General features: G+C 43.9%; 1 long non-coding RNA gene across 2 annotated transcripts; it reads left to right on the forward strand.

Moving 5' to 3' along the window:
- Window positions 1-4,511: 4,511 nt before the first annotated feature.
- On the forward strand, window positions 4,512-20,740 carry LOC114045262. Of its 2 annotated transcripts, XR_003569358.1 has the most exons (5): window positions 4,512-4,705; window positions 5,456-5,540; window positions 6,662-6,731; window positions 10,415-10,457; window positions 20,103-20,740. It is a non-coding gene; the product is annotated as an uncharacterized LOC114045262 (long non-coding RNA). The 2 variants fall into 2 exon arrangements; XR_003569359.1 differs by lacking the exon at window positions 6,662-6,731.
- Window positions 20,741-21,304: the final 564 nt, after the last annotated feature.

Genomic DNA, 21,304 nt, shown 5'->3' on the forward strand with positions numbered 1-21,304 from the left:
ATTAGCCACGGACTCTAGCTTTGAACCACGTCTTGTGTCTTTGTTGGGGGTGGGGGTAGGGAGGGGAGGGGAGGGGATTGCCTGTGGACGATGGATGTGGTGGGGCATCAGTTATCAGAGGACCATCGATTGAGAGCTAGAAAAGGAGAAAAGGAGATTGGAGACAAAGGACACAGGAACCCTATTTGTCATGTACGTGGACACCATACAGTTGATTCAGAGTGATTGTAAAGTGACCAAGAATTCATTTAAAAATTTGCAACTAATGCCAAAATGTGTAATATCATACCTATAAGAAAGGAAGGAAGGAAGGAGGGAAGGAAAGAAAGAGGAAAGGGAGGGAAGGAGGGAAGAAAGAAACAAAGGAGGAAGGGAGGGAGGGAAAAAGGAAGGAAGGGAGGAAGGGAGGAGGGAGGGAAAAAGAGATGAGGGAGAAAAACAGAAGAACCAGTTGCACAATCCTATACTATTAAGCACTGCATCATACCAAATGGAAACTTTGTCAGGTTTCACTATGCTGGAAAGGCTTCAAGTACACTCCCCATAGGCTGTTTTTTGTCTGAGGACCAGCCATGCCTAACATGGAGAAGGGAGACGCTCGGTACCAGGAGGCTAACTTTGAGGTCATGAATTCTTTGGCCACAGGAATTTATGAAACAGAAACATATACATGCCAGCTCTCAGTCCTGTGCAGCGCCTGTGCAATCCTGACATGACCGGGTCAGAGCACTAAGAATAATACAGTTTAACTTACCCCTTGCTACTTTATTTGTGAAAAATCCAGAGGAAGGATGCTTCCACATTGGATGGGTATGGTTGGGTAGCAGTGTAGGTCCCAGTTACTCTGAACAATGAATCCCATGAAGCGATTGTATGAATTCAGATTTGATCTGCCTATTTGGATTGGGCTGGAACCAACGACCACATTTTATAGTTAATTATAATTTTGAATCTTGACAGTTTGAATAGGTGATCCCTTCACAGGCTTCATTATTTGCACTAATCAAAACCTAGTTGTAATGCCCACACTGATGAGGTCATGGATCCATTGAACATTGGCTATGAAGAAAGAGGTTGAAACACCAAATTTGGGCTGATAGTATTAAGCTCTTGTTAGATTGCAGCCATTTTTAATCTCAGTTTGAAATCCAGTAACTGTCATGAAACAGAGATGAAGACTCCTGCACCCTTTTCCTGACCTCCCAAGCCCTCCATTTACTCCCTGCTTATTCTTGTTTGGGAGGAAGTCAACGCCTTTAATAAGACATCCTGCATTAGACAGGACAGTTTTAGATTTCTCCCTCCTGACCCTCTGGGCTCTGTGTCTAATGAAATGCATTGACATGTTTTAGCTGTCGCTGTGCCTCACTCGTCTTCTTACTCTTCTTTTTCACTTTCTTCTTGTTCAGTAAGAGTAATGTTTTTTATAACATAAGAAATCCATGGACTAAACTGCAGCCCATGTATCTCCAGAGAATCTTTATGGCTGGTTCCATCTGCTTCTACAAATGGGTCCTTTTCTCTACAACATCCATCTCCTCTCTTACCCCACCTTCTTTTTCTAGTCTAGGTACCTGCACATTCATTCATATTCCTATTTCCAAGAGTAAACACCCAATAGGATAGACACCACTCACCTGCCCTGGATAAATCAGTTTTACCTAAGAAGTATTTATTAGGAGCCTAACTATATGTTAGTTACAAAGACAAAAATTAAACAACTGACCTCCACAACCTATTGGGGTGTCCACCAGGTTTATCTGTTGTGTTTTATGATGGCAAATCTAAAAATCTAGAGACTTTTACCAACAAAAGTATATTAAAGCCGGCAAACATTTATTAAGCACTTACTGTGTGCATAGCCCTGTGGTCAGTGCTGGGGAAAAAAAAAACTTGAAAAATAACATAACTAAAAAAAAAATAACATAACTCCTGTCCTTTAGGAATTCACTAGCTTCTTTCCTATATGGGCATTTTATTTGCAGAAAGGGACAGAAAAAAGTCATTGGTATGAGATAAGCAACTTTAAAAAGTTCTAAAAACTTGAGAGAAAACTGCCCTTCAGGTAAATGGGCTGAGAGGACTTGTATGAAATCACTTCAAAGGCATAAGTACAGGCTGAAGATGGGGTACAGCTACAGTGCATGGATGTCCATAAGCTCATTTACATATCATTATTGGGGTCAGGGTCAGAAAATTTTAGCTAAAAAATCATTGTTCATAGAACTGGTGGTTATGATGGGAAAATTGTATATTGTTACAACTGATGGAACTGTGGATTTTGAGTTTATCAACCTGAGTTAGTGAAACATAGGTTACTTCTCATGAGGAAGCCCAGATTTGAGGCAATAGATGATATGAGCTATATGAAAAGGAAAGGAGAAAACACAGCAACCATCTGAAGAGAGGAGCTGGTGGCAGAGACTGCCCTTTGATAGCCTTTGACCATTTATCTATTGGGGAATAGCTCTTGTGTGTGTGTGTGTGTGTATGTGTGTGTGTGTGTGTGTGTGTGTCTGCATGTCTATATGTCTGTGTGTTCTGTACATAATGGGCTCAGACTTTTATTTGACACAAAGATTTTCCCCCATTCAGTGATTTCTTTTGTTATTCTATCTCTATTGAGATAGAATTCACGCAAAAACTGTTTGATTTTATGTAATCAAAATCATCTTTGTTTTCCTTCCATTCCCTTTTAACTTTTTTCATGATGCCAGTCTTTTGTACTTTGGTTATATATGGTGTATGGTATAATACAGTATGTGGTATATGGTATAATACACTAGCCTAAATGCAATTTCTACCAAACTGCTGCTTTCTGGTTTTCCTGGCAATTCTTATTGAATACTTGGTCCTTTTACCGGCAATTCATTTTCTTGCGTCTGTGGAACACTAGGCTGCTGTTTTGCATGGCTCTGTTTCTTCTTTATCTAATCAGTTACTGCCCAGCTTCTCTGTTCTTTTTAGACAAATGCCAATTCATTTTGTTGCATCAGCTTTTGGTTTAATTATTAAATTGAAAAGAAAATTATCACAGAGAAATACCATTAAACACTCCTATTTTGTTCTTCGGGCCTGTATTAGAATCCGCAGGATAATAGGATAATGACCATGATATAACATGATTTTAGCTGTTACCAAGTTTTTGTTTTAAAAGTTTTTATGATTTTATTAAAAAAAAACCCAGAATGGAATCTTGAGAAGAATCTACATTTTCCTTCTTGTAAGAATTGTGGAAAAATAAAGCACCTAGATCAAGCAAGGAAAAATAACTTGGCTTGTGTTGTCAGGGTTACTAAGTAAAAGTGGGATTTTATTTCTTCCTACTCCTCCCCATCATGTAGGTTTCAGGTCTCTGTTTTAATTTGTTAATGTTAATAATGAGAGGGAGCAAAATATGATGGATAGAGAACTCGCCTTGGAGCCAAGAAGTCTTGGGTTCAAACCCTGCTTTTGATTGGGCAATGCCCCCAGGCAGCTCCCCAAAGACTGGAGAAGATACCCATCTTTAAGGGGAGAGGAATTTCTCACCTATAATTCCCTACACTGACGAAATCACAGATCTATTCTACCAAAATTATAAATAACAGGCTACATGTCTGACTCCTCATGACCCTCATTTGGGGTTTTTTTGACAAAGATACTGGGGTGGGAACAGAATCTGGAACTCAAAACGTAAAAAATAATGTTAAAAAAATCTTACATATAATTGGGGAAAAATAAAATATTATTTAAAAAAAGATACTGGAGTGCTTTGCCATTTCCTTCTCCAGCTCATCTTACAGATCAGGAGCTGAAGCAGAGGAACTGAGGGTTAAGTGACTTGCCCAGGGTCACACAACTAGTAAGTATCTGAGGCTGGATTTGAACTCAGGAAGACGAGTCTTCATCAGTTACTTCATAACAGTCTTAGGGTGGCAGCATACGATATTATTCCTCTCTTACGGATGAAGAAATAAAGATCAGCTGCTAAATTTGGTACTTTCTTCTTTCCCAGGCTGTCTCCCATCTGTCCACAAATGCTAAAATTCTCAAGCCATTCCCTTTGGTCAATTCAGCTTGCCTAGATGGGCCAAGGCAGATGTTTAAAATCTCCATGGTCAGTCTCTTTCGATACAAAAGGTTCATGTTATCTATGGAAGGGACTAGGGGACTGTCCAGTGAAGGCCCAGTCCTCCGGGAATGCATATGGGGCTTTGCCAGCTTCCAGGCCCCATGGAGCCCTGGGGACCTTGTGTCTGGCAATGTGTGAGAAGGCGTAATGGAAGGACCCTGTTTCTCTTGTTCAGAGCATAGAGGTTAGTCTGTGACTGTTTTCTGTCTGCTTAGCAAGGGGTGATGGAAAGCAAAGGAATAACAACTGTGCTGGAACTGAGCACACCTGGAGAATATACCACCCAGTGAAATCGCGATCTGTTTCCTGTTAGGGCGTGAAGCAAAGAGGGCTGCTGGCTTCTGGGTGGGGAGAGAGGGAGTGCCAGCAGCTTACTTTCACTTCGTGGTCTGTGAACACAGGGCCCGAGTGTTGCTTCTGTCTTCAATGTGTCTATTAGAAGAGAAGGTGAAGGATCACCAGAGATGAAACAGGGTGGGCTTTCAAGGTTTGGAAGCTTTGGAAGGTCACAAGAGCCAGAAGAGGCCCAGAACCTGGCATCCCGCCTCAGAGTCTGCTGGCAGCTGGGTCTAGTGGGAGTGTGGTCCTAAGGTAGGACCTCCTCTACTCCCCTGGAGTGGAATCCAGCCCAGCCGTGAAGCTAAGGCATCCAAGATGCCATGTGCTGTAAAGAGGGGTGTGGTTCACCCAGAGCGGATGCCACATTCGGATCTGAGCTTGCTGAGACAAGTACTCTTGCTGTATCCTTTCAGAAAACATTTCTTTGTAAATGCTAATTGGTATTAATTGATATTGATGAAAAATAAACTGGTTAAATTGATAGAAGACCATGAAATCAGTGGCATCAATGGTACTGATGAGATATTAATTGGCACTGACTGATACTGGGGAGGATAGACTAAAATAGGGGCTTGGGATGGTGGCATTAGAAAGCTCCTACTAAGCCCAGCACCCTGGGGGGAAGATATGACTTGCCTCTGGGGACCTAGTGGGAGTACAAGTTGCTACTTCTGTGATAGAGGAATCCCAAATCATCCCAGAAAGCATCAGAAAGTGATGTTTGCTGACCCATTAATTAAAGACATTCCAAGTGTTTCTGTGAAAACATAAATTTTACCTTCTATGTCCCAGAAGTTGCCATTTAAAAATTCTCAATGATTTTCAGAAAACAGAAAGTGTGGATACTTCATTCACCCGCATTTTGCCCTTTAAAAGTCTTCTTAATACAAGAGTAGCAAGATATGAGAGCCGTGACAATTGCAGCCTCTCTTGAGGTAATAAACTGTTACAGTTTATGAGTCATGTTAACAGCAAAATCTCCATTCCACCATTTCCTTTTAGCTTTTCTTTTTGCGATGAACATAAAATTTTCTGCCTGGAGTCTGGGGCTCAGCAAGGGAGAAAAAAAGCCAGACCAGAAAATCCGGTGAGTAATATTCACCCAGAAAATGCATAATCACCATCCTGCCTCCATAGTCACTGAGAAGGAGCCTGGCACAGCCCGCTGACCCCTACGGTCTGCAGAGCTCCCCCATCTCAATGGAAGCCGTCACGTTAGACCTTGCCCGGGTGAATCCCACAAGTGTCCCATGGCAGCCGGAGGTCACCGACTCTTACTTTATCTTTTATCGATTAAGTCGCTACCGATTCTTCCAGCGTTAGTCATTGAAGAGAGAGCTAGAAGGCCCCTTAGGGATGATTCAGCCCAACTTGGCTGTTTTTCAGAAGAAGGTCACACACAGAATTAGGGGGAGAACCAGGAGCCCAGGTCTTCTGACTCCCAGTCCAAGATTTTTTTGTTTTTCCTCCAACTACATCACACTAATTGGCCAGGTGGTATAAATAATAATAGCTAGCATTTAAAAATGGGGCAGCTAGGTGGTGCAGTGGATAGAATGCCAGGCCTGGAGTCAGGAAGACCTAAGTTCAAATCTGGCTTTGTACATTTATTAGCTGTGTGATCCTGGGCAAGTCACTTTACCTTATTTGCCTCAGTTTCCTATAAAATGAGCTGGAGAAGGAAATGGCAAACACTCTAGTATCTTTGCCAACAAAACCCTAAATGGGGTCACCAAGTCAGACATGACTGAACAACAACAACAAAAGCATTGAAAGGTCACATCTCATTTGAAACTCATAATGACCCTGGGAGGTAGGTACTATTGCTATCCCCATTTTGCAGATTCAGAAGCTGAGGCCACAGGTCATACAGGGTGGGATTTGAAATTGGGTCTTCTTGACTCCAATGTACCCCCAGCTGTTACCGTGTATTAGAGTTTTACTGATGCTCCTAATATCTTTCTAGGGAGGCGGTTTTCCTGATGCTCCTAATATCTTTCTAGGGAGGTGCTTTCTAATTTTTTTAAGGTTTTGAAACTGGTGGTGAAATCGGTGTGTGTGTGTGTGTGTGCGTGTGTGTGCACATGCATGCGCGCACGTGCACGCTACTGAGTGATATAGACTCCCCCCCACTTCCTGAGCATTCTGATGACTTCTAGCCACACTGTCTCCTTTCCTCCCGGAAATGCTCCCCACCCCTGAGGACAGTCGTGGAAGCCATCCCAGGAGCTTGGCCAGCAAGTGGTTCCTTGAACTGAATTGCTCCATAGTCCAACAGGTGAGGAACAGAGCTTGCTGACAGGCCTTCCTGCATCGTTCATGCCTACTCTGGTCTTCCATTCAATCCAGGGCCGGGATAATCTTTCTTAGGCGTACATCTAGTCAGGACACGCCTCTGCTCAAAAAATCCTCAGTGACTCCCTGTTGTCTCTTTCGCAAAGTTCAGCCCTTGTCTGCCTGTCTCTTCCTCGAGTGATTTCCCAACCTGGTGTCACTCTAACTTCTCAGCCTTATCTCACATCCAGGCCACGTGCTCTGGGTACTTGCCGTGCTGGACAGCTCTGTGTACCTCCCTCTAGGCTCTGGAATGCCTCCCTCCCTTCCCTCCCCTTGTCTGCTGAATTCTTACTGAGCCTTCAAAGCCCAACTCAGAGCTCGCTTTGTTGGGTAACCTCTCATTCTATTGTCAGTTAATAATGGTTGGTTGGTTGTTTGTGTCCTTCGTTCTCGAAGAGGACCAGAATGACACCTGGTCAAGGAACAGTGTGTCCGACTGTGGCTGACCAGACCAATGCAAACTCGGAATGTTCTACCACAGGTCGGGCACAAATAGTCCACGTGAACATTTGGGGAGGATTCTCTACATTTGCACATCTCACGTTTCTTTTGAGATAATAATATGGAGCATGGGAGCTCCTTGTGAGTGGAGATCATCTCATTCTTTGTACTTGTATTCCCAGCGTATAGCACAGCGCCTGGCACATAGTAGGTGCTTCATAAGTGATTTGTTGGTCGATTGGATGTTTATCTGTGTTTGGAGCTCTCCCCCCCACCCCCCGGCTGTGAGTTCCCTGAGAGCAGGGGACCACCTCTTATCTCAATTGTGTATCTATCTCCTTTAGCACCCACCTCATGGCTTTGTAGTAACTTCATTAAGATACGTTGTATCATATTGGTAGAAATGGCTAGGAGAGACTGAATTGGTAAATTATGCTGATGTTGGTAATGAGGGCAGGCCCCAGGAAGCCGGAGACTTGAGTATCTCAGTGGTGGTGTGGGCTGGGACACCTAGGTGGAGAGGACAGGAGATGCAGGAGCTCACTCGTTCTCTGGTGAAGCAGAGGCCCCGAGATGTCCTCTGGTCAGATGGACACAACCTCTCTGGTCTAGTTTGTTCTAGGAGGGACAGAGATTTGTGCAGACAGGATTCTGGCCAGGCTCTCACTTCGGACATTCTCAGAGCCTTGGGAGGGGAGATGTTCCCCAGCCTGAGGCTCAGCGGCACTCCAGGGCCAGCTCATCCTCAGGGGCAGATGATGGAGCATACACTTGACACTGGACCCAGTCCTGGCAGTTCCCAGTCCCAGGCCCCTCCCAGTTAGAAATGGCCATAGGCCCCAGGGTGCACATGTCTGGCTCCATGGTTAATCATGATTAACTGGTTATTAAGTCATCAGTCATTCACCAGAAATGATGATTAAATACTGTCGTTGAATTCTACCCAACACAGGAAAAGCTCTGGGAACCCCCTCCAACAATACAGATCCCATGAACAACTGCTGGTCTCAGGCCTAAGTCCAGGCCTTAGTATATAAATCCTATGCAAGAGTTCTCAACCAGGAGTCCACAGACTTGGGTTTTTTTTATGTTTTGATAACCATATTTTAATATAATTGGTGTCTTTTGTAATTACATGCATCTTAGTTTATTCATTTAAAAACATGATTCTGAGAAGGCATCCACAGGCTTCACCAGACAGTCAAAGAGGTCCATGACACAATAGAGATCAAACTCTCCTGGTGGAGAGAGTTGCCTGAGACCTAGAGAAGTTAATTGACTTACCCAGGGTCATTTGACTAGTAAGTTCCAGAGACGGGATTAGAACCCAGGTCTTTCTATGTTACCCTAATTCTAACCATAATTCTGTCTCTAATCCTCATTCCATTTCTAACCTTCAACTTCAGCACTCTATCTGCTTCTCTATGGAGCCTCCCATTCAATTATTAAATATCAGAAGTTATTTGTCCACAAACCCAGTATTTTCATGACTGTGGAAAAAGGCCCCTAAACGGTTGGAGGCTTTTCCTTCAAAAGAATTCTTAGAAAATTTTCAAGGGAAACATCCTGCATTGCTTAAAACTTGTGCTTTGAAAACAATTCAAAGAATCTGCATGTTGCCAAATGTTCATTTGTGGCTGGGCATACTTACTAAATCTGACTCACCATTACAGACCGCCATATTCTCTATGAGTTACAAAAGACTAGACAGCGAGAGTGTGTGTGTGTGTGTGTGTGTGTATGTGTGTGTGTTTTGAGACATGAGGGGAAGTCCTAGAATGTGAGAAGGCATAGGATCAGTGACTTGCTGTCTTTCTGTATCCTTTGACTGTGTATAGCCGTGCACTTAGACAATGTCATTAAAAATTATAATATATGTACAAGGAAGGCACCTTAATCAATCAGTCAATATAAATGATTGGGTGTGAAAAATGTGTTTATGCCTGTGACCCCTTTATCAGGTATGAATTCCTCTTTAATTTTATTAAGAATGGAACAGTCAAGGGGCAGCAGGTGGCACCGTGGATAGAGCACTGGTCCTGGAGTCAGGAGGACTTGAATTCAAATCTGGCCTCAGACACATGATACTTACTAGCTGTGTGACTCTGGGCAAGTCACTTAACCCCAATTGTCTTGCCAAACAAAACAAAACAAAACAAAACAAAACAAAACAAAACAAAACAAAACAAAACAAAAGAATGGAACAGTCATGCTCCTAGGGACTTTAAAAGGTAGAACAATGTTCAGTCTATCAGTCAACAAGTATTTATTAATCAATTTATTAATTTATTAATCTATTCATGGAGAGAATGCCAGCTATAGATTCCAGAAAGGCACTGCTGATTGGAGCCCAGCAGAGAGCTACATCTAAGGAGAGCTTCATGAGGGCACCATGAAGAGAAACACTCTCAGTACAGGACTTGTAACCTACCCCTTTGCCATATGTGGGCCTTGTTACCTTTAAGCTCAATTTCCCCAGGAACCTTATTGGGTAAGGGAAGAGTGCACCCTTGGTTTTTGAGGAAGGGGTGGTTTGTATCAATTGGTTTTACTATGCTGCTTTTTGTTTTTTAATACTAGGTCTCCCTATCTTACCCAGGCTGCACATAGAGAAGCCACTCACTGGCCCAGCCCCTCTCCTGATGAGCATGGAAGTTTTGATCTGCTCAATTTCCACCCTGGATCAGTTTACCCTTCCTTAGGCAGCCTGCGGGGAGCTTATGATCTCATGATATTGGTGCTGAACTTAGTGCTGACACCTGAACTTGAATGGCTTTGGCCCTACTACATTTCAAAACTCCCAAACCTGAGTGGTTCACACCTGGTTGATTATCAGTAGGAAGGACATTGGTGGGGGCTCATGAGCAACAGTACGAGAAACCCATGCCCTTCAGGATCATCCCATGAAACCTGAGAGTAGGAACAGTCAGCGACGCTCAGGGACTCCAACCTCCATTTGGGGGGGTAGCCTCAGAGGGTCTGCTCTACCTTGTAGACTTTGGCTGGAACAATTTTGGGGTTCTTCATATTTGCAAGGTGCTACTGGAGAGATCCTTCACCTGGGATTTTCATCCTTGAATACCTTAGTTGACAGGGATTCGGTAGAGGAAAACTGGCATTTTCTTCTTCTTTTGTTTCAGGCTGTAATCAGATGGTCTGTTTTCTTGGTTGTTTCCTTCACAGGTCAGACCAAACCTTCTGAGATAATTTTTGCGTGTTGGAATGGGTAAGTAGTAGTATCTGCTGCTTTTCTGTGAACTAATACGTGCAGCTTATCCATGCTACCAGTGACTCTCTATCATCCTCTGGATCAATTAAATCAAATCAAATAAAATCTTCTATTTGGCATTCAAATTCCTTTATAACCTACCCCCCTTTCATTTCTCTTATACCTCACTCCCCTCCATGTTCTCTGAGATCCAGGGATATTGACTTCCCAACTATTTCTCCCACAAAACACTCAATTTCCCAACTCTGGGCATTTGTACTGGCTGTGCCCCACACCTGTAATGCTCTCCTCTCCTCATTTCCTCCTTCTGGCTTCTCTGGCTTTCTTCAAGTCCCAGTCAAAATCCCACCTTCCACAAGAAGCCTTTCTTGAGCCTCCTTAATTCTAGTGCTTTCCCTCTCTTGATTATCTCCAATTTATCCTATATGGAGCTTATTTGTATATAGTTGTTTGCATGTTGTCTAGACCATTAGCGTGTGAGCTCTTTGAGGGCAGGATTGCCTTGGGCTTTCCTTTGTATCCTTAGCCCTCAATACTTTATCAGCTGATAAACTCATAAGCAAACCTAGACCGCTCACTTTCCCATGACGTGACCCCAGAAAGTTTTGTCTGACGTAAGCCCTTAGGGTGCAGTTTGGCTTAAAATTTCTAAATGCTTACTTCCATTTTGAGGGGCTCCATCCTCTTTAGGGCTTTTATGAATTTGTTTTGTCTGTAAGTTAACCTGCTGGTCCTGGTAAAGAATGAGTTAGAGATTCCAATTGAATTGACTTATACCTCATTAAGGAGCTTTGGGGGAAATTTGGGTGCCCTTTGGTGAAATGCCCCAGAGACCTTTGACATCCTAAGTAAAGACCTGGACACATTTTGGTATGCCCTGTATGGAATGAGAAAGAATGAAATGGAGATGTTTTGTCTAGACCTCCAGTTGCGTCACCCTGTAGTCAAAGAGGTTCATGGAAATGTTTTCATTCAGGAATTTTTGGTTTCTCACCTGAGGCTTATGGGGGTGGCTTCCAATCAAACTCAGGGCACCAGTCTCTGGAAGGACAACTCCACATGTTCCAGGAGTTCTGTAGGTACCAGGCTTTCCCTCTGGGGAGGGAGGCTTAATTTCTTTTTCTTGTTTCTTTATCGTCTTTGGGTTGGGAAAGGAAGCTCTTTCGCAAACATCAGGACAGGCATTAACCTATAAGAACTTAGTAAAATGATATCTGTTTATTAAGTTGTATCAGTATATATTTGAAAGCATGGAGGGATGTTAGTTTCCCATTGAACTGTGCCACATATATGTTTTCCCCTGAGACTCTTTAGTATAAGGCAAAAAAGACAATGCTTGAGCCTCCCCATCTTACTAGAGAGTTATCGGGAATTGTTGACCATGGGCTTTGCCAAACATTCCAGTTGATTTCCTGGTACAGCAAACGTTTGACTTTTGGGGGAAATGGAAGAAAAGAATTCAACATTACCTTAATTAACGAACAGACACAACAGGGATTTTAAAGTGTGTAAACAAAATTGTCTCTACCTGCGATCCCTTTAGCAGGTGTGATTGGCTGTTTAACTGAGTCAAGAAGGAAAAAAAACGGTGAGTGGTTAATCAAACAAACTAACAGTTTGAGTGTGAATGGCTTTAAATAGTGGTAGCAATTTCAGCAGCTGCTCAGTCCAGAGTGGTCTGTTCAAGTGGGGAACAAATCCATCGGTGGAAGACTAAATTCAGGGGCTAAGGATTCCACACTCTTCAGAGGAAATGGTTCTTGGGAAGAGGAAAGTTTCTTCCCCTCTATTTTCTTCTCTTCTTTATACCTCTCCCTCCCCCTGATTATTGATTGTATTATTGGAGAGACCAGACCAGTAGGAGACAAAGCATCCAGCAGAGAGAGAGAGAGAGAGAATGATACATACCAAGGCTGCAGAAAGACAGAAAGCAGGAGGAAGGGTACCAGTCAGCTATGGGCTCTACAGAGCTCTTGAGCTCAGCAGAGAGCTACACCCAAGAGGAATTTCATGAGTACTCTGCAAAGGAAGAAAAGGACCTCCAGGAACTAGGAGTCATCAGTTACCTTTTTGCCATGTGTATTCTCTACAGGTGTGCCTCACCATCATTATACTTTATTCCCACTCTTCACAGGGACCTTGTGTATGCAAGAGGAGAGTTGCCACCAGTTTTGGGGGAAAGTTTTTGTAACTTCTGTGTTCGATCTACCTTCTCAATGAATACCTTTCCTAAAAGCTAATTAAGTCTGGCTAACTATAAACAGGGATCACAGTAGTGGGGGCTTGTAACCAACAGCACTAAAAACCACAGCTCTTCAGGGCTATACAGTAGAACCCTGACGGGAGAAGTTGTTAGCTATCCACTGGGGATGCCAAGCTTTCACAGCGAGTGTCCAGGCAAGGTGGTGACCCCAGAGGGCATGCTGTGAATGAATGTGTAATAAAACCAACTCAGGACTCAAAACTCGATGTGCTTTTTTCCTTATTAAGTACAAAACCATATCAGTTAAACCTCAAGAAAATAATACATCACACGGATACTGCGATTCCCTACTGAAGCTTATTCAAACAAACCTGTGCCCTTGACAGATGGATCCAGGGACTTGTGGCCACATCACTGGGAGGGTTTAAGCCCTAAAGACATAAAGGGGGGGGAAGACAGACAGTAAGCCCATTCTCACTGGGAAGTGTGTGGTAGCTAGCCAGTCTAAAAGAAAAACACTCAGAGAAGACAGGTGAGGGGTTTGTGCCACCCCCCCACCCCAGCTCACACCTACCCTCACTTGCAGCCAAGAAGATTCTGCTCAAGAGAAAACCCAAATGCCACACAAGGAGGAGGAAAGGGTAGGTGAACAACACACTCATTCTCGCAGGAAAGCCTGGAACGACTGTCCAACTCTGGGCCCAGAGAGACAAACAAACCAGCCCTTCCACAGCAGAGAATGGATTCAGACCATCTGTTATCTCTTGCCAGCACAAAACAAATAGAATGGGGCTCAAGTCAACCAGCCATGGAACAGAAACAGAATAACAGGAATAACCTGAAAAAAAAAACACAACCCACAAACCAACAGGGGAAATCCATGTCTTGGAAAAGCCTTGAATCCATGGACAGCCACTTTCTCCAGCTCCCTAACAAGCTTTAAAAGAACTCTCTTATTGCTGAGTCATTTCAGTCATGTCTGACTCTGTGACCCCATTTGGGGTTTTCTTGACAGAGATATTGGAGGTGTTTGTTCATTTTATAACTCATTTTACAGATGAGAAACTGAGGCAAGCAGAGTTAAGTGACTTGCCTAGGGTCACGCAGCTAGTAAGCAACTGAGGCTGAATTTGAACTCAGGTCCTCCCTACTCCAGGGCCAGTGCTCTTACCTCCAATCTGACACCAGGAGGGAAGGAGGAAGTTTTCCTTCATTTCCCTGTGTTTAGGATATCCCACTTCTGATAACAAACTGTTGTGATTTAAAAAAAAAACCAACAACCATGTAATTACAATTTAAAATATAAGGCCGCAAAAAGTTCATTCCACGCATTCATCTACAAGCTTAGTCAGGGAAAAGCAGCAGTTGAAAATAGACAAGTATGTCTTTATAGGGCAAAAGGACTTCTGAATAGGAGACATTTCCCACAGGCACTTATGGTAAACATAAAACGCGTTGGACTCGTAACCAAGAAGTCACTGGTCGTGGGGAAGATTTGTGTTTGAGGGGAAGGCGCAGGGCCTTTGTAATCTGTTGATCTGATGTTGGCCTGGGGAATCTTAGCGAAAAATCGACGTGTTCTTTGGCCTGGGACAAGAACCGGGGTAAAGAGAGTTGAAATATAGGAATTAGACATGACTGGCTGTTTAACACTGAACTGGCTGCTTATTCTAAAATGACATCAGTCATATCAAGAAGGGAAAATATAGTGCCTCCCACCTCTCTATGTCAGCACCCCTCTTGGTGACCAAGTTTCTTCCTTTATAAAAGGAGGGACTAAACAAGCTCCTGAGCCTAATGTTTAGGGTCCCCCACCCCCACAATCTGCCTCTTAGAATCTTTTTAAGCCTCAGCTCATATGCCACTTTCTCCAAGAAGCTTTTCTCTTTACCTTTCCCACTCTCTTATCTCTCTCCCCACTTCTCTTTCTCCCCCTCTTCTCTTTCTCCTTCTCTCTCTCCTCCTGTTCTTTTTCCCTTCTCCTTTTCCTCCTCCTCCTCCTCCTCTTTATTCCCCCCCTCCACTCCCATTAAGAAAAAAAGAAAACCGACCCCCATTACAAACAGACACTGTATAAAAGTCAAACAAATTCCCTCATTGGTCATGTCCAAAACTATGTCTCTGTACTTTTGAATTCATCACCTCTCTATCTGCAGGTGGGTAGCAAACTTCATCATGAGTCCTCTGCAATTGTGGTTGATCATTGTTTTGATCAGAGTTCCTAAGTCTTTCGAAGTATTTTTTGTCTTTACGATATAGTTGTTCTTGTAGAAACTGTTCTGCTTCTGCTCACTTCACTGTGCATCAGTTCATACAAGTCTTCCCAGGTTTCTCTGAAACTGTCGCCTCATAGCACAGGAATATTTGGTCACATTCATATCCCATAACTTGTTCAGCCACTCCCCAGTTGATGGGGAATCCCTTCAGTTCCCAAGCCTTTGCTGCCATGAAAAGATGCTATCAATATTTTGCATATATGGATCCTTTTCCTTTTTCTTTGATTTCTTCAGGGCGCAGACCTAGTAGTAGTATCAAACGGTCAAATGTATGTACAGCTTAGTAGCTCTTAGGGGATAGTTGCAAATTGCTTTCCAGAATGGCTGGACCAGTTCACAGCTTCATTAGCAGTTTATTAATAATGTACCTGTTTTTCCACAGCTGCTCCAGCATTTATCATTTCCCCTCCTTTTTTTGGTTAGCTTTGCCACTCTGATGAGCGTAACATTGATAGCTCAGAGTTGTTTTAATTTTCATTTCTCTAATCATTAGAGATTTAGAGCATTTTTTCATATGGCTATTAATTGCTTGAATTTCTTCCTCAGAAAACTGCTTGTTCATATGATTTGACAATTTATCAATTGGGAAATGGTTCTTATTATTATAAATTTGAATCAGGTCCCCATATATCTTAGAAATGAGACCTTTATCAGAGAAACTTGCTGCAAACACCCCCCCCCCCGCCACTTCCTGCTTCTCTCCTAATTTTAGCTGTACTGGATTTGTATATTGTGTCCTAATCTGTTCTACTAATCAACCCTCTATTTCTTATCAAGGACCAAATTGTTTTTAATGATTTAATGTTTTAACATCACATAGTTTGAGAGCTGATAATGCTAGGCCCCTTCCTTACCACTTTTTTTTTCAATGAATCCCTTTGAATTCTTGACTTATTGTTCCTCCGGATGAATTTGTTATTTTTTTTCTAGCTCTATAAAGTAATCCTTTGATAGTTTGGTATGGCACTGAATAAGTCAATTAATATAAGTAGTATTGTAGCTTTTACTACATGGGCTTAGCCATCTCAAGAACATTTAATATTTTCCCTATTATGTGGCCTTTGCAGAGTTGTCTTCCTCCATTAGACTTTGAGCTGGCACATAGTAGGTGCTTAATAAACAGTAGCTGACTGACTGATCCATAGCTCCAGACCCAGTCTTTTCCTTGGATTTCGGCCCCACTTCACCAAGTGCCTGGGCTAATGCAGTAGTCAAACAAATCCACCCAGTTCTACTCTCTTCATCTCTCCAATCCTTTCATCATATTGTTGTCAGAATAATCTTTTTTTACATACCAAGATCTCGTCATGTCCCATTTATGCTCAGAAATCTTCACTGGCTCCTTGCTACTTTCTGGGGCCATTAGCCATGCACTCACTCTTCTCCCCTCTTCCTCATCTCCTATCACTTAGATGCCTTTGGCCGCCTTCTCCTCCTTTATCCATCTTACATAGTGAAGTGGCCTTAGTCCTTACCGAGGCTGAGCCCTCTGACTGCTCAAGTGATACCATTACATCCCTGTCCTCCAACAGACTTCCCCCTCTGTCATCTCCACTCTCATTTATTTTCAGTCTCTTCCTATCTACTGGCTCATTCTCTACTGCCTACAAATATGCCCATGTCTCCCTCATCCTCATCATCGCTGCTAAGAATTATCCTATCCTTCTGCCCTTGGCAGCTAAACTCCTCCAAAGGCCGTCTACAATAGGAGCCTCCCCTCTCTTACATCTCTCTTGGTAACGCTCTATAATCTGGCTTCCAACCTCATCATTCCATGGAAACTGCTCTCTCTAAAGTTACCAGTGATCTCTTAGTTGCCAAAGCCAATGGCCTTTCCTCCATCCTCATTCTCTTTGACCTCTCTGCAGCCTTGGACACCGCTGATTACTCTCTCCTCCTTTACATTCTCTTCTCTCTAGGTTTTCAGGATACCTTCTCTCCTGGTCCTCCTCCTCCCTCTCTGACCACTCCTTCTCTGTCTCCTTTGCCAGATCTTTGACAGATCATACTCTCTAACAGTAAGTGTCCCTCTGGGTTCTGTCCTAAGCTCTCTTCTCTTCTCCCTCTATACTATTTCACTTGATGATCTCATCAGCTCCCATGGATTTAATTACCATGTCTATGCTGATGACTCTCAGATCTACCCCTTTCCTGCCCCAGTTTCTCTGCTGATCTCCATATACCTGCAACTGCCTTTCAGACATCTTGAACTGGATGTCCAGTAGACATCTTAAACGTGATATCCAAAACAGAACTCACGATCTTTCCACCCAAACCCTCTCCCCTTCCTAAAACTTCCCTGTCTTGTAGAGGACAACATCAACCTCCCATCCCTCAGGCTCTCAACCTTGGAGACATCCTGGATTCCTCACTATCTCACCCCACCTCCCCCATCCAAGGTATTGCCAAGGCCTGTCACTTTTTACCTTTGCAACATCTCCCGAATACATCCCCTTCTCTCCTCTGACACTGCTTCCACCCCTTGCAAACCCTCATCACCTCCCCCCTGCCACTGGACTATTGTCATCGCTGCTGGTAGCTCTGCCTGCCTCAGTCTCTCCCCACTCCAATCCATCCTCCATGTATCCACTAAAGTGACTTTCCTAAAACTCAGGTCTGATCATGTCACACCTCATCCCCCTACTCAGTAAGCCCCACTGGCTTCCTATGGCCTCCAATAGCAAATACAGCATGCTGTCATTTGCAGTCCTTCATAACCCGGTCCCCTCCCCCTTTTCTGGTCTTCTTACACATATTCTTGGATCCAGGGACACAGGCCTCCTGGCTGAGCCCCCATCTCTTGCTTCCAGGCATTTTCTCTGGTGGTCCCCCAGGCCTGGAACCCTCTCCCACGCACATGCACATACACATACATAGACATTCACATGCACACACACACACACACACACACACACACAGAGTTCAGAAGCCCCGCTCTAAGGCTATCACTTGCAAAGAAGGTGCCAACCTGCATTAAGAAAGGGCGTTCCCCGGCCTGGGAGTTCCCTATCCCAGTGAAGACGCGGGTCTGCTCTTAGATTGGGCCGAACTGTCCACGCCTCTGACTCGCCGCTCTCTCACCTCCTTACTCGAGTCCTTCCCCTGTTCCTGTGAGGTCCTTCTTCGCCATCTTCGCCTGCGAACTCGAGCCCATCACTTAAAGCCCAGCATCACGCTGCCTCTTCCTCCAGGAAGCTGGCATCATGCCTCTCCTGGGGAACGACGCTGGCCATGTGAGCTCAGACAGCGCTGCATCGCCCATGCTTGTCAGCCTCCTCTTGCAGCACTGCGTGGCCTGCTGTCTGGGTGGATGCCCAATCTTCCGCTAGACTGGGGCTCGGGAGAGAGCGCATCGTAGCTATTTCCCTCAGCACCCTGCACGTAAAGTGCACACAGCAGGTGCTCAATAAATGTGGTTGTTTCTGAGGATTTGCATTTGGACCTGAAGAAGATTCACTTTCTTTTGGTAAAGTATTCTGGGAAGGAGTAATGGGACCTTCGCTCACCTGTCTGCAAACCGGAGGGGCAGCCTCCCAGCTCTGCTGCTCAGATTGAAAGTTATTTTAAAACCTCTTAAACTGTGCATTTTAAAGAATATTATGGTACCCCGAAGGCCAATAGCACAATTGCTACAAATTTAATAAGTAATTAAGTATCTTGAGATTGGATGCAAATTCATTTGAGACGCAAAATGTTTCTGTAATGCAGACATGTCCCTCTAATGGATTTAGATCCAGATGCCACTGCCTCATTTGCCAGGGTGGATGCAGCATTAGGCTGTCAGTCCCCTGCTGTTTATCATTATTTAGTATTATTAGAGGTTATAAGCATACATAGTGCTTTGGAAAGTGGTGGGAAGGCACGCAGTTGGGAGAGGCATAGAGCTGGGGTCTTTGCCCTGAATATCTAAAGTGGGGGAGAACAAGTCTGGGGGTTACAATGAATGAAGCCTCCATAGCCTGATTATGAGGAAGCTCTTGGAAGAGGCATCTGCCCAAAGGACTCTCTTAATGCACTGGAGTGTCTCCCTCCCTCCCTCCTTTCCTTTCTTCCTATCTTGTTCCCTTCTTTCCATCCCCCCTCCCTTCCCTCTGCTCCCTTTTTCCTTCCCACCCCCCATTCCTCTTCTCCCTTTCTTCCTTCTCTTCCCTCTCCCTCCCTTCCTTCTCCTCCCTCTTCTTCTCACCTCCCATTCCTCCTCTCCCTCCCTCCTTCCTTCTCTCTCTTCTTCCTTTTTCCCTCCTTCCTGCCCTCCCTCCCTCCCTTTCAGCTAGGTCTTCCTATCTTGCTCAGGCTGGATGTGCAGTGACCACTTCAGTCTGATCTCATCACTAATCAATGTGAAAGCTTTGGCCTGCTCGGTGTCCACCCTGGGCGGGTCTGCCCCTCCTTAGGCAGTCTGGTAGCCTCATGACCCTGGGGGCTACCCACAATGGTACCAGATCAGCTCTAGTCCTACTATAGCTGAGAATTCCTGTGCTCAGGTGATCCCCAGCCTCATTCTCCCCAGTAACAGAGATGATAGGCATGCACCAACCCGCCTAGCTCTCAAGCGTCTTTCTTATTAGTTTGTGTCAATTGAGCTCCTTTGGCTTATTATCAAACTTTCATTAATGGTCCTTGTTCCCCTCTAAAACATTCATTTAGCAATTGGATACACCATTTCCTTAGCAATAGCAACATAACATAAATTGCATTTCCTAAGGCAACAGGGGTCAAACTCCACAGTGTCCATAAATCCTCAACCTTTCTGTCGGCCTTACTAAGATGGCCGAACCTGTAGCTTGTCACAGTGATTTAAAGCCTCATGACAAGGCCGGCAACAGGCTGCAGTACTCCATGGTCGCCTCTTAGGGGGGGGCTGAGGCCATCTGGAGGTTCCAGGACTCTGACTTCGGTAAGTCAGGGACTGACCTTGTCCAGAAGCATCAGAATTCTAACATATATGGCTGGGTGGCGAAGCTTCAGAACACAGCAAGGCCGTCTGGTTAGTGATGGTCTCTACATCCTAATGCTTTTTGGCTTTCAGGATGCATATGTGTTTATTGATGTCCCCCTAGGGCCATAGCTCTGGCCCCATATGGACACCATTTGTCTGTTTACCTAACCAAGGCGTATTTCATTGTGTATCTAAACATTACCACTTTGACTGTTTATGTCTAGATTATGCCATGCATGATAATATCAGCCAACCGGACTACAGAGAACCAGGACTTCGTCTTGGCTACATTTTGGGGTCTTCTGCTCTACCCATAGTCTTCTTGGTGAAAAGAGTTACACTAAGGCTTACATAGTGAGAGTTACAATTTTCTTGGCCTTTCAATTCTAAAGACAGAAAAGTTTAATTCTAGGCTTATGTAAGCAGTTAGGAGCTTCTCTTCTTATGAAGAAATACTGGAAGACTGGCCTTTTATGACACACGTTGTGATGTCTGGAATGGATAGGAGCAAAACGTTACGATGTGTTGAACCCGAGACTTGGAAGCACAACTGGGTTCCAGTAGAGGAGATGTGGCTAGACATGAGAAAGAGAGAAGGATTTCAGAGAATGGCAAACGTAAAATAAGTCAACTTGGCAGCCGAGAAAGCTAACGCAATGTTAGGCTGCATTGAAAGGCGGTGCCCAGAATGAGAAAGGCGATGATCCTGCTGCTGTCTGCCATTAGACCACATATGGGGCATCAGTTTTAGGTACCATATTTTAGAAAGGACATTTACAAAGGAGAGGGCGACCAGGTTGATAAAGGAACCAGAAATCATATCAAGATGGAACTGGGAATATTGACTCTGGAGAAAACTTAGAGAAGGATATAGTAATTGTCTTCAATAAATTTGAATGTTTGTCATATGGAAGAAGGATTTGTTTGATTTTTTTCTGCTTGACCCTAGAGGGCAAAACTAGGAGCAGTGGACAGAAGATAAATACAGGTTTTCCCTCAATTGAGCTTTTCAAGTGAATGTTGAATGGTGAGGGTTGTTGTGGAGGGGATTGTTTTGTTCATGGATGGGTCAGACCAGGTGGATCTGAGGTCCCTTCCAGCTCTGCTGGGTGACTATGTTCAAGACCTTCCCCTTTCTGACCTGGTTTCCTTCTCTATAAAGTATCTAACAGTGATAGCTCACATTTATAAAAGATCTTTATAGTTTGTAAGGTTTTCTCATGTTTGTTATCTCATTTGAGCCTTACAATAACCTTATTATTCTAGTTTTTTTGGACACTAAACCCAACCTGCTTAAATAGGGAGAAATGACGCCCACATCAGATAAAATAACCCTCACAGGGCCATGAGGAGCCTTTTGTAAAGCATGGAGTCCTGTAGAAATGTGAGCTGCTGCTAATACAAAATAAACCCGAAAGAAATATAG

This window comes from Vombatus ursinus, unplaced genomic scaffold (assembly GCF_900497805.2).
Source record: "Vombatus ursinus unplaced genomic scaffold, bare-nosed wombat genome assembly UNPS02001287.1, whole genome shotgun sequence".
Classification (NCBI taxonomy): domain Eukaryota; kingdom Metazoa; phylum Chordata; class Mammalia; order Diprotodontia; family Vombatidae; genus Vombatus; species Vombatus ursinus.